We start from the raw sequence: 13,058 nt of genomic DNA on the forward strand, positions 1-13,058 counted from the left end.
AACCCCCCCGTGGGGTGCAGATAACAATTCCTGGCAAATCAGTTACATGCTCACTGTTAAAACCCTAGCACTAAAAATCCTCACAGTTACTGCGTTGCTTTCATATAAGCACTCTGCTGGTAATGATTTTACAATAACTTACACATTAAGGTTGAACCTAGACAACAGAGGATTTATTTCTGGATAGATATGCTGATAAAACCTGAATTAGACTAAATACAGTAAACTATTTTATTCAATTCTCTGTCTCAAAATGGATTACATCACAGTACTAATCCAAAAAATATACAAGATAAATGTCTCTTTTAGGGCTGTGGAATGCATGCCGGGGATGCATCTGTGGACATGTTGCCTACACGCTTCATGTGCATACTCTTTCCTGAGAATATATTTTAACATTTGGGTTTGTTTGTATGTCTGCAGGCTTTCCTGCTTTCAAACTGTAGTATGCTTGTGAGTGACTGGAAATTACAGCAGGTCAAGCGCTCCTGTGCCTGACCGAGTCCCAGTGAGGGGTGGCTCCCATCTGTTGAGCCGTGGGGAAGCATGGACCCCAAACAGGTAGCCCGTCTGAAATCTCTGACTCATCTCCTGCCCACCAAACACAAAAAATGAAAAGAGGAGGGATAACTGGGCAGTGGGCCCTGCATCCCTCCTCCCAGCACACATACACAAATAAGATCTGATTGCTGAGCTTTTTAGCTAGGTAAGCAGTTCTGTGGAAGTGGTGAGTTTAATGAGTATGTGCTTGTGAGGCATGCTGAATCCCTTTTCATTAAAAGCAGAGACATCCATGCATCATGCAAAGGTCCTCATTGTGTGTCACAATTTGGACAAAGTGATGTACCCAGATCTGAATATTCAGAGGCACATAAAGACAATTGCAAAGTTAGCCTTCTATCACTCAAGAACATTTCCAGTATTCAAGAATTAATGTCCCAAGAAGGTCTTAAGAAACTCATCCATATTTGTATCTTTATTAAAATTGATTACCACAACAGTGTCTTCACAGGTCTGCCTAAAAAGTCAATCAGAAAGCTTCAGCTGATCCAGAATTGTGCTATTGATCAAGTCCTTCAGAATATCCCACCATTGTTTAACTTATCTCTTTCCTGTTCCATTTTTTCTTATCCTTTTTTCAAAATAATTTCTTAAAATATACATCTCCCTCTGAAGCATCGGCTCTGGTCTCTTACAATAATAATTACCCCTCAAATACCCGAGATTCGTCCCCAAAGAAGCTTTTCATTCACAGCTCAGATGATTCAAGAGCAGAAGAGTTGAAGTTACGTTGTGCTTCCTACAGATGGCGGTATTTAAAAGTCATTTGACTAAACTGCAGTGTGCATTCATCTTGTCTTCTGTTTTAAAATAATATATAGGAATATCTGTTGATATATACAGAATTACAATATATTTTCTGCGTCTTTTTAGTATCTTAACACTTGGTTAAGATACGGAGCTACTAAGTAATTTTCTTTTGTTTCAGAGAAGATGCGTCTGCCTAATAGCAATGCTGTAATCCTTTGGCACATCCCCATGAATAAGCCTGATCATATTTAATCTGAGACCGAGTTGGTCTTATAAAAACTTTTTAGGCTTCTAAATGTATTAAATGTTTTGCTATGTTTATATAAAATTATTATTTTAAATAACATAATGAATAATAAGTTTGTTTGTGCTACATAGGTAATGAAATCCAGTAGTAGCCCATAGGACAGGGTTGGTGTTGGGCCACTGGATGACGCGTTGGAGGTTGGGTCTAAAAGAAAGAAAAAAAACGCACACCGTACGTGAGGTGCAAGTGAACTGATGGGTGACTTCATGTATCACCGGCATCCTCACTGTGAAGCTCACAGCCACTCTCACACAGACGGACAGGCAGACAGAGGGAGGGAGAGAGTAGAGAAACCGTGGCAGCCTGTTGGAGAAAATGATCAGTCCCTGAGCGAGAGGAGAGGGTCATTCGATGCCGCTTCCTTCTCTGCGGATCACCGGGAGATGCTCACTGTTGTCCGGATGACTTTCCAAGCTGCGCGGCGCGTCAGCACTTAGAATAAATTCATTCATCTGCTCATATCTGATCTTCTGACGGACAGGTGGTGGCCGGACGCTGCGCTCAAACCCCAAAGAAATTATCGACTCTGCCCCACTCATGAATGAGTTTCCTGCTGTTTCAAGGTGAGTATTTAACCTTTTGCTTTTTTCCCCTCCCATCATTGTGCAGAAGCCGAAAGTTACATGACTTTACGGAGCGTTTGAACCTGGAAACGAGGCTGTGCACTTGTTAAAAAAAACATTTCTGCTGACCACCTGTGACAAGACAGGTGTTGTTCTTAGAAGAATGTGAATATTTTCTATCAAATTAACTGACAAGAGGTAGGTCAACTCTTCATCAGGTCGGATGAAAAATAATGACACCATCAGGGGATAGATTTCCTTCAGCTGTATTAGACAAAGACTGCAGCAGCCTGCTTGTGAGGATTTTTTTCTCTAAGCGTGTGGATTATTCCAGGCAGCGCATCAGATCAGTGGTCATCAGGAGAGAGAAAAAATAGAGTGAAGTATTAAGCTTGGAGATACAGAGTCAGTCAGCCCTCCGCTGCTGCTGCCCTATCTCCTCCTCCTGCAGCCTTGGCAGGCAGGGCAGAGTGCAAGCCACTGGGATGCTGATAAGCCGGGGCAGGAGCCGGGATGATGAAGGCTGAGTCCTAAAGAGCACAGAGCTGTGAGCTGTGCCAGCCTCGACAATGCTGTTGACCAAGTACATCTTTGTTCGAGCCCCCGTATGTGACTGTCCCTGTGTGTGTTTGGTGGAAGAGACAGTGTGAGGAGGGGAGGCAGTTGGATTCCCATCTTTTTTTTTTTTTGACTCTCACCCCTCATACAAAGCAGATGAACCTCTCTCTTCTGTCTGTGTGCTCTTTCTGGTCTGGCTTATCTGGCCAGCCAGTTGGACTAGCTTTTATTCTCCTGGCCCCTCCAGAGTGAGTAAAGCCTCTTGTGGAGAGAGAGAAAGACAGAGGAAAAAAAAAAAAATTGGCTTCTCTCTTGGCATGCTCTCGCCTGTCATGTGCTTCAGCATTTTATCAGTTGCCTGCTAATTTTAGGATTTAAATGAATCTTCACATTCATTTTATCTTTTCTCTCTCTGTTGCATTGATAACAGCAAATTAAACCTTGGTTAGGTCTGTGATGTAGTAGTTAGATGATCAACAAAGCCCCACTTTTACCAAATAATAAAAGTTATGAATTATTTTGTTCACTATGAAGTAAATATCAGAGACTTTTGCTGGGGTAATTATAACCTCATGATTAAACATGCTGATGTTAAAACCCCTTTTTTGTGGGAATAAGAAGTAATCTTTACAAGAAAAACAGTAAAGAATATATTCACAAGGAAATATTGTCATTTCTAAAAAGCTGAGTTACTGCTGAGTTCATTCTTTTAGGTTTCAGAATAGGCACAGGTTAGATACTCAGGCTTAAAATAGTTGCTGTTTCAAAACAACTAATTTATATTTGTCATGTTCAGTTGAAGTGACGTTAAGAAATAACCAGAGAGAATAAAATAATTCAATGCTGGGATGTTGTCAGAAAGAAGGCTTTTGTATTAAGTCTCAAGGCATAAAATCACTCTAACAATGTTTTTATTAGTTTATTTAAATTCAGATATACTTAAATAACGAGGTAATATTTATTGCAGTCCAATCAGCTAATGATATTATGTATATTGAGTGCAGTGCTCTTGTTATTGGATATTGTTACATGGAGAGGAAAAAGGGGGAGCTTGTAAGCATTATAACAAAAAATAAAAAAGTTACCTAAAACATGTTGTTTATTACTTTAGTATTTAGAACATTTAATGGAAATCTTACCTGACCAAAAACAAAAAGGTTTAGTGTGATTTAATGTCAGGCAATGAAGAAAAAGTGTTATTTTTAATTCACTGTTGGAAACAGGTTTTTACTGTGTTTCACATGTTGTAAAGATATGCTCAAGAATTTCTAATTCAGTCAATTGCAAGATTTTATACACAGTGGGCTTATAAATTGTCCATTGATCTTTGGGATCATCTTTAACAGAGCTCTTTGGAGCATTTTTGAGAAGAACTGCAGATGAAACCGCATTATTGTTGAGTCTCTTACCCCTGGAGGCAACGCTGGACCGGTGTAGGTGAAGTAATTTAGAACATCTGTCTCTGTCACTTTCACCCACAAGCGAGAAGTTAAGTGTTATCTTAGACCTCTGCAGAGATTAATGAGCTACTGTAGGTTTGAGAGGATCGAAAGAGAGAGGGAAAGAACGATGAAGGAACACTCTTCTGTTCTTCTGCATAGAAAAAAAAAATCTTAATTTGAACAACCAGTTGAATATGTGACATTGATTTTTGAGTAATTTAAAGAACAGGGAGTGCAAATGTGGGTCAGGCGGAAAGGCGATGCACGGTCACTGCAACAATGCATTAGTGTATGTAACACAACTACACAGTGCACAGCGGCTCAGTGTTATCATCCGTAGCTGGAGATCCCCCTCCACCTCCTAACTTTGAGTCTCGCCCTTTCCACCCTCCTTTACTGTGAATGTTCATGGAGACAGTAATGTAAGTGGACTGTTCAGATTCAAAAGCCAGAGGAAAGAGGTGATGTTGAGAGCTCAGTGTGTGCCCTTGTACATATAGCCCTGATATATCCTGCACCTGATGTGTCTTTGCATACACATAGGATGGAAGAAATACGGTGAAACTGCAGTTCACAACTTATACGCTGTTGTGCTACCTTTATTCGATTTTAATCTTTGCGCTTCTCCTTGTTTTAATGTTTTATCCAGGCCTGAAGGGAGCTTAATGCAGACATAAACCTCACATGTACTCAGGAGACTAAGACGGAGTAACAAGTAGAGTTAGAGAGAGAAAAGAGGAGCTATGAAGGCTAAAACAGAGAGGAAGAAGATGAAAGAAAGAGGTGGTGACAAACTGTGGTGGAGAGAGGTAAGTGGAAGAAAAGGAACAAGTGGAAAGAGTGCAGCTCACCTGCCAGATGGCAGCTCTTGGCAGCGGCACTCAGCATGCAGTGATGGTGCTCGTGCAATATGGTGCGCTGCCTCCAGATTGTCACTCCACTGCTGATACAAACACTGCAATAACTTTGCTGATGTGTGAGTTTTGCAAGATTTTCCTTGGCACTGAGTTAAGCTGGTAGCATATGGTTCTGAAAGAAGCGGACAGAGTTGAGGGATTTCTTCACTCAACTTCTTCCTATGTCCAGATTTAGCACTTTCAAACTTTAAAATAAAAAGTTTTAATTTGAATGTGAGCTTTGAATGTTAAATAGCTAACAGAAATGAATGGATCAGTTTATCTCAAATTACCTCTTTTTTATATCACGTGTTTGCAACACTTCTTGTAAGCCACTCTGGAGGATACGATACCATGGCACTGCAACTGGAGTGATGCCACAGAGTTAGTTTTTTTTTTACTCAGTCACGTTTCTGAGCAGCTGTAAACTGTGACAGTCAGAGACAAGAGATTCATTGCTTCAAGATGAGATAAAAATGTTATCTCTTACTGCTTACGATCACAAATCGAGATAAGGAAAGGAAGAAATCTTTCAAATGAAGATGGTCTGGTTGTCATGAAGTAGCATAGGATGGTCAGAGTTACAATGCCCTTTTTTTAGATTAAAGGTCAATTTGCATTATATTATTATCATTTAGAAATTAAAGACCCAGAGCATGGAGGAAGAGTGAAGGGGCACAGAACCCAAATTCCTTGAACTTCAGAATGAAGTTTCTACAATAAGTGAAAGCTTCATCTGCTGTTCTAAGACCACTGTGTTTTTTTCACATCCAAAGTCAGCGCAGCTTTCCACAAGAACAATTTATACCAGTTCATGTTTCCCTCTACTGACAAGCTTAACAGTGATGCTGATTTCATTTTCCAACAGGATCTGGCAGCTGACAACGCTGCCAAAACTACCACGCCTGGGGCTTAATGACTATGGTATGACTGTGCTTGTTTAGCCAGCAAACTTGCCTGAGATGGGAACTCTACTGAGAACCTGTGTGTTATTGTCAAGTAGAAGAGTTGAGACACCAGAACCACTAATATAGACAAATTGAAGGCTGCTATTAAAGCAAATTAGACTTTCTTACACTTCAGAAGAACCACAAGCTGATTGCCTTCATGTAATGCAAGACCCAGTGACTAAGTATTGAGTAAATACAGTCCAGTACATATACATGTTTCTTAGTTGGCTCACATTCCTGTCATATGTTATACATTGTTTTATTTCTATTTTGTAACATTCAAACTTTCGGGTTTACATTAACTGTAAGCCGTACACTGAGGATAAATAGAAATTAAGATTTTATGTGTATTGCTGGGTGTAATAAGACTCTGTTAAGTTTCAATATTTTAAGTTATTTATCTTAATAAATAAACATTTCAATAACATTCTAATTTAATGAGACATACATGCGCATGCTAGCCTTCCCAAACCTTTAGTCTCTGAAGATTAAAAGATAGTTTAAGGTTTTGAATTTCTAACTCTTTTGCCTCTGCTAAGAAATCATAGCTACAAATCATAGCTACATCATGAAATTAGTTTTCTCCTGCTGAAACTTGGGAAGGCAAGGCATTTGCTGGAACGTGCTGAAGGCATTACCCGTGCTAGTCTTACAAGAAAGTAAGGGAGCCATTTCCAGAAAAAAAAGTACATTACATGTTATTTCTGCAGGATTTTGTTTTGGTGGAAAAAAAAGTAAATCAGTCCCTTTCAGGTAACTTCTATTGAATGAAGTTCAATGGAAGGAATAGGCATAGGAATAGGCACAACTACCTAGTTGTGCCTATTCCTGGCCGATTGGATTAAAAAGGGAACTATCCACTCACCAGGCTGCTTCTATTTCTGTTAATTTCCTTAAGAAGAGGGTTTTGAAACAGTAGAATTTCTGAGTAGCTAAAAATTAACAAGCAATACTGATTATGAACACAGGCGAGTATAATCTGAGCAAATGCTTGTTTTAGTGCAGCTGCGCTATAAGAATGGTCACAAAATTTTCACAGTGGCTTAAATCCTGATCATTTTTTGCAGCAACACATATAGTTTCAAGTAGAAGTTGTGAAACAGAAGAACATCAGTCTCTGTCTTCCGGTTTCTTTTCCTCCCTCGCCGTCTATCACTGTCTCCTCTTGCTTAGAGTGATTTGTCAGCAGCGGAAGTAGCAGCTGTTCCTTTGCATTGTAATTTCTTTGATCCTAATCATTCATGCCAGCCACTCCTAACCTTGGCATCTTCTACTCCATGAAGCCATATGGTCAAAGACTGAGGCCCCAAAGAAAAGCATGCAGTCTTATTTGGGACGAGTCCTTTGATTGCATCCTGAGAATTGTGGACTTGAGTTTTACCGGTACCCTGTACCTCGGTTTCTGATTATTTTTCTCATTTTGAAGCTTGCTGGAGTCTAATGTCTGCCAAATGTAATGTGTTTTTTCTGTCAGATTCTTATGATTTATGCATGCAAAAGCGTTATAGCCCCCCTCATCAGAATCAGACTGGGAAAAAATATTGTTTTGTTGCTCAGAAAAACCAGCTCAGAAAAGAAAAAAATGGATAAAATAACCAGAAAAAATTACAGCTATTTAATTCCACTTTACAATGATATGTTTTCTAACTTTACCATCATTTTATGTTAAACTTTATTTCAGTTGTAAAATCCAGTTTTAACTGCAAAGCCTGACCATTTTTATTCTTCTCTTCTTTCTCATTTTGCACCTTTGTGGCGGTAAAGGAAAGGAGGTACCGGGCGGTCGATGCAGCACACATGCTGTCTGGCTCCAAAGCAAACACAGCTCACTCTGTCTTCTTCTGTGATCACTGAATTATAGAAGACCCTCTATTGCAGTCGGACTGCGAGGGTTTTCATCACAGTGCTGGAGGTCACTCTGACTTTTCCCCCTATGCTCATCATATATGCAATGGAAAGGCTTTAGCTGTTGAGATGAACCAGTGTGAGGTCAAGCAGGATAAGAAACAATACGACTTATAGAAGAAGGAAAGAAGCAAAAATGTATGCACAGGAACAGAGTCAGCAGCTCCTTTCATCTCTCTTCTTAATGGCAATTTTGGGTATATTGGTGCATCAGCATGTATATTGCATATATGCTGAGATAATGGCATGGATTGCAGAGCATTCTCCTGATGGTGTTGTGGTGATGTTCTGGAATTAGTCCCCTATGTCACATTTGCCAGTGTCCAGGTTTCCTGCAGCATCCTGCACTTAATACAAGCCGAGCGCGTTGTGATGACATAGTGCCGTTTTACTGCTCCCCGCAGACATCCGCCTCTACTCTACCAGGAAGATTAGTGGCTGGCGAGAGAGACTATAAGCCTGCAATATCTGCAGCTGACCAATAAACTAAACAACAAGCATGCAGAAAAGGCAGTTAGGGGTCATGTTTGGTGATATAAAAATAACTCTGGGATGCACAGAGCGCTGCCAATAAAATTTAATGAATTCACAGTGGCCTGGCTTTCAGAACATCAGTCTGAGTAATTTAAATATTATGTGTGTGACTTTTCTCTCCCGATTGAGAAAAAACATCTTGCTGTTTGACTTCTCATTGTTGAACAAAACGCTAAAAATTAACCGGAGGCTAAGTGTTACAAGATTCCATATTAAGGCATCAAAGTGAACATATCCTCTGGTCATGAGCAGTGTAGACATCCTTGCTACACTTTATACCATATAAAGCCTGATTCTGTGTTTCTATAATTGGGGACTGTGAAGGCTGCCCTCGACTTTCCCTCCATAAAATACAGTGGGCTGATCTCAAAACATTGCTTTTTCTAATAAACCCCACTGGTCTCCCGTGATTCAATATGACATTCATTTAAAAGTCATCATTAATGAAGACGGCGGTTTTTTATGTCCTAGTTCCTCGACTCGTCACTGTAGGTACCAGCGACAGCCCCTGGCTCTGGCTCACTGACTCCCTCCTCCCTCCTGTCTGCCACGTTTGACCTACTTCTGTCTTCACAACATTGTAAACAGATCTACTAATTGCCTTCATTTATTCATTTGGAAGTCAAATTCGGTTGCAATTGGCACCCCCCCAGCCCATTCATGTGTAAGACCTTCCCCATCGACATCCATACGTATTTTTGCTCCAATAAAAGTATCCTGTCTTGTTAGCTTTAGGTCACTTGGCCTTTTTGGATCCACACATTGTCATTCCATTTCAAACTACATCCATTTCATAGGTTAAATTTTGCAGTTAAATCTTCTAAAATCTTTTAAACTATCCATGTCCAGGCCCGGTCTTTATAATTACTTTAATGACTTCTGAAGATAAATAATCATAACAGAGAGTAAGCTTCTATACAGAGAAGTTTTTGGTTCACTGTATAGCAAAACAGAAGATAAGATCTAATCATTAATTAATTAATATGGTTTGTATGATCTGGTCTGTACTTTGGATTTATATGAACAAGCAACTGAAAAACAAGTTTCTATATTTTGTCAAAGCAAATACACAGAGCAAGAACTCTGTTCAGTTTCTTTGTGTTTAGGTCGACTTTGCATCAGATTTTCTTTAGTGATCAAAGAGTCGGCGGTGTAGGTTGCTATGGGTTCGGACTAGTTTCTGGTCAACATTTCTAGGCTTTAATCTTGGTCTTAAAAAACAGCAACATAGTACTGTTAAGACAACACTTAAAATGAACTTAGTTAAAGCAGAAATAGGGCTAATAACAAGTTAAACAGAGACCCTTCTTATCCTGTCGGGCATGTTTAATATTTTGATGCATTTTGATGTTTATCTTAATTTTGATACAAAGGTGAGCATTTTTTTTCAGTGTTTTAATTGTAATAAAATACCAACATATTGACAGCCATGAAGTAGATTATATATCATGATATAATTGTAATATCAATAGACACATGGTTTGTATGAAACATAGCTCCAAAGCTATAAATGTACGACGTAGCATGTAGGTGCATCAGTTTCCACGCTTTAGGTGGGAATTCCATTTCTAAATACTCCTGCTGATTTCTTTTCCAGAAATCTAAGATGATTTGTTGGCAGAAACTTTATTTCAAGCTTTTTTTTGTCTCCACAAACTTTGAGGCTAAGGAACCATGCATGTCTCAGCACAGCCCGATTATAATCATGAGGGCAGAAGTTGTTATGACTACTGCAACTCATACAGTTTTCCGCCCCCGTGGCCTTATACTGTTATTGCCTTTGTGTAGCCTTATAAATCTAGGCCAGTGTAACAACAACAGCAACAAGAACAACAGCAAAAAAATGTTTTTATCACCTCTGATGCGAGTGACAATGAATCCCATTGTTGACTAAGTGTGAGAGCAGAAATCCAGCTTCTGACCTTTAGAAGGATCGCGGCACAGTCTGCCGGCGGCGCTCACGATCTCACACAAATGTGCAGCCAGAAGAAACAAACAAGGCAAACTTGAGGTGAATGCTGTTTGTGCTAAATCTGATATTTATGCGATGATAGAGAGATTTGTCCCTACAAATCCACAAACGTCTTTGCAAAAACTTGTAATGAAAATTCTAAATGAAAGAAACACTTTTTTTTCCATTTGAAGGAACCAAAATTAAAAACAATCCGAATCATAAAATAATAAGTGACTTTGAGAGCAAGTAAAACATCTCTAACACTGAGCTAAAGACTTTGTTATAACATTTAATGCTTTAAAAGCTGGTCTAAATGATCGATTCAGTTCCACTCATCTTGATCCAGGTCAAAGAGTTATGTTTATGGTGAACAAGAGCATGGCTTCTCACTCTTTTGCATTGTGATTGGTGCCCATCAGGAGCCTGCATCTCCCCCAGAGTCCTTGGCAAACCCATGTTCCTTCATTGTGTGTTTGTGTGTGTGTTCATGACTCACGTCTAGGCCGGAGCGTGTCTGTGAGTGGTGAGGCGGAGAATTCAGCAGGGAAGACTGCGCAGGGCGAAGAGCTGTCTCCATAATCCAGGGTAAACACAGAGCAGCATGACTGCACGCCTCAGACGTGACCAAAGCCAGGAGAACAGAAATGGATGAAATGATGAGGCTGCCGCTCCCCTGCATGCCTGGCCACTTTTGCTCCAGTTTTCGCCCCTGTTTTGTAACACCTCGGAGGATTTGAGAGGTAGATTCTCAACACTAAATTAACCTCGGGAAGGCACCGCAGGTGTCGACTGTTTAAGGTCACACCAGACTCAAACCTCGCTCTGCAAATATCAGTTAATCTGCTATTTACTGTCAGATCTCAAGAGCATACGCCTATTTATTATTTCAAGCAAAGTAAAGTTCTGGAAATCCTGCAGAAGTTCAAAGTGTAAATCACAAAAAAAGATCTGTATTTGGAAATTTATTTGAAAAGAAATTTAAACCAATGGATCCCTCATTGACACCGCTAAGCAGGGACGACTCAGGCAGGAAACACAAAAGCATTCAGCTGTTTTATTTTATAGTAGCTCAAGATCAGACACCAAGGGTTCAGTCAGATTTTCATGATCTAATTTTCAAAAGGCTTTTTACAACACTGTGTGGCATTCTGTTGTGGCAGATCCAGAAAAAGGAATTGCACCATGAAGCAAAGGCCTTTCTTTGACCAACACTGTGGGCTTTCAGCTTGATTAAAAATCATCACAAAAGGCAGCAGAAATATTAAACTTGCTTTTGAAAAATATCAAATAAAATATCCTGAAATAAAATGTTAGAATTAAAAGATAAATTGGAACACTGCAGGCTTCAAAGCTGATGATTTGAGGGAGTTTTTAGTTGGAATTTTCTGGATGACGTTTTGACCAAAACAGATAAAATGTAATTTTGAGAGCCAAGATGTTCTGCCAAATCTCAGCGCCTAGAGAAATAATCCAAGCACACTCAAATTTGAATATCCAGTCAATGGAAATAGAAAAAAAGAGCAAGAAATTCCTTTGGTTATTTTAAAAATTAAAATTGATTCAGTTAAGTCTGTGTAAGTGTCATATGGTAAAGCTAGCACTGTCTTCAAATATAAATGCTTCAGTAAAAGGTGTGACAGATATTACTCTTCAGTGGCCAATTACCGGTGGGGTTGCTCATACTGAGGCTGCCAAATTGAGCAGAGTAGGTCGAGGCACTTGAGTGACTTGTCCTGCTGCGTGAGCTTTGTGGGGACAGATGGACAGAAGATGCTGGAGTGGAGCTTAATTCAGCCCAGCCTACTCAGTAACAGTCCATCCGCTCCTTCTCTGGCTCCAGCTCAACTCAGCTGGACATCCTGTTAGTCAGCTAATGGAGAGCCCCCAACGCATCAAGACCCCCATATTAGGATCTGACATGGCTGTCTTCATTTAACCTTTACTTATAAGTCTAACTGTGATAACACTGTTTAGGTTAGCACCTGCCAAAAAAGACAGTTGGGTTTGAGATTAAGTCTTTTAGCGTTTGGCTGGAAATGTACAGGTTTTTAAACAGAAAAACAGTTGAAAAGTTTTCATGTATTTCCGATGGGGTTATGCAAAGTAAAGTTAGGAAATTCTTTCAGATCTGGGTTGGAGAAGCTTCTCATAGAGCATAGATGACATATCATGTGATGGGAGAGTCTTAATGTAAAGATGTTTCTTTATAAAATCTGCCTTCAAGCAAGACCAAGAAGCTCAGAGGTTGATAAAAGAGTTGTTCATAACATGGATTCAACCAACCCCTGTCTTCACAAAGATGAATCTACATGCTGGTAGAATTTGTGTTTGCCGTTGTGTATTTCTGAACAAATCATTTCAAATGAAGTCTTCTTTCTGTGACCAGAAAGAAGCTGATGTCAAAACCTTTTGTTCATTTCAAACTAAAGTTTCACAGAAAAAAGTGAAAATATTTTGTAATTTGCTTTTTTTTCCCGATAAAGTGAAGCAGTGGTTTTCTCTCTGTCTTATACCAAATACCAAATTAGTAAATACAACAATTTCCCCAGGCAAGGGATGAATGAACACATTAAATAAAAAAGAAAAGAGAAGAAAAAAAAAGAAATAATTATACATTGACACTGTATAATTACCTTCA

The 13,058-nt window shown here is 39.5% G+C and overlaps 1 protein-coding gene across 1 annotated transcript in view; it reads left to right on the forward strand.

The window, feature by feature from the left end:
* Positions 1-1,827: 1,827 nt before the first annotated feature.
* LOC129372745 (plexin-A2-like) overlaps positions 1,828-13,058 on the forward strand; it is an 83,431-nt gene continuing 72,200 nt past the window's right edge. The window contains exon 1 of the mRNA XM_055050216.1: positions 1,828-2,181. The gene's annotated coding sequence lies outside the window, so the exon portion shown is untranslated. The remainder of the gene's footprint in view (positions 2,182-13,058) is intronic.

The sequence above is a fragment of the Poeciliopsis prolifica genome, unplaced genomic scaffold (genome assembly GCF_027474105.1).
Source record: "Poeciliopsis prolifica strain line A6 unplaced genomic scaffold, Auburn_PproV2 SCAFFOLD030, whole genome shotgun sequence".
NCBI lineage: Eukaryota > Metazoa > Chordata > Actinopteri > Cyprinodontiformes > Poeciliidae > Poeciliopsis > Poeciliopsis prolifica.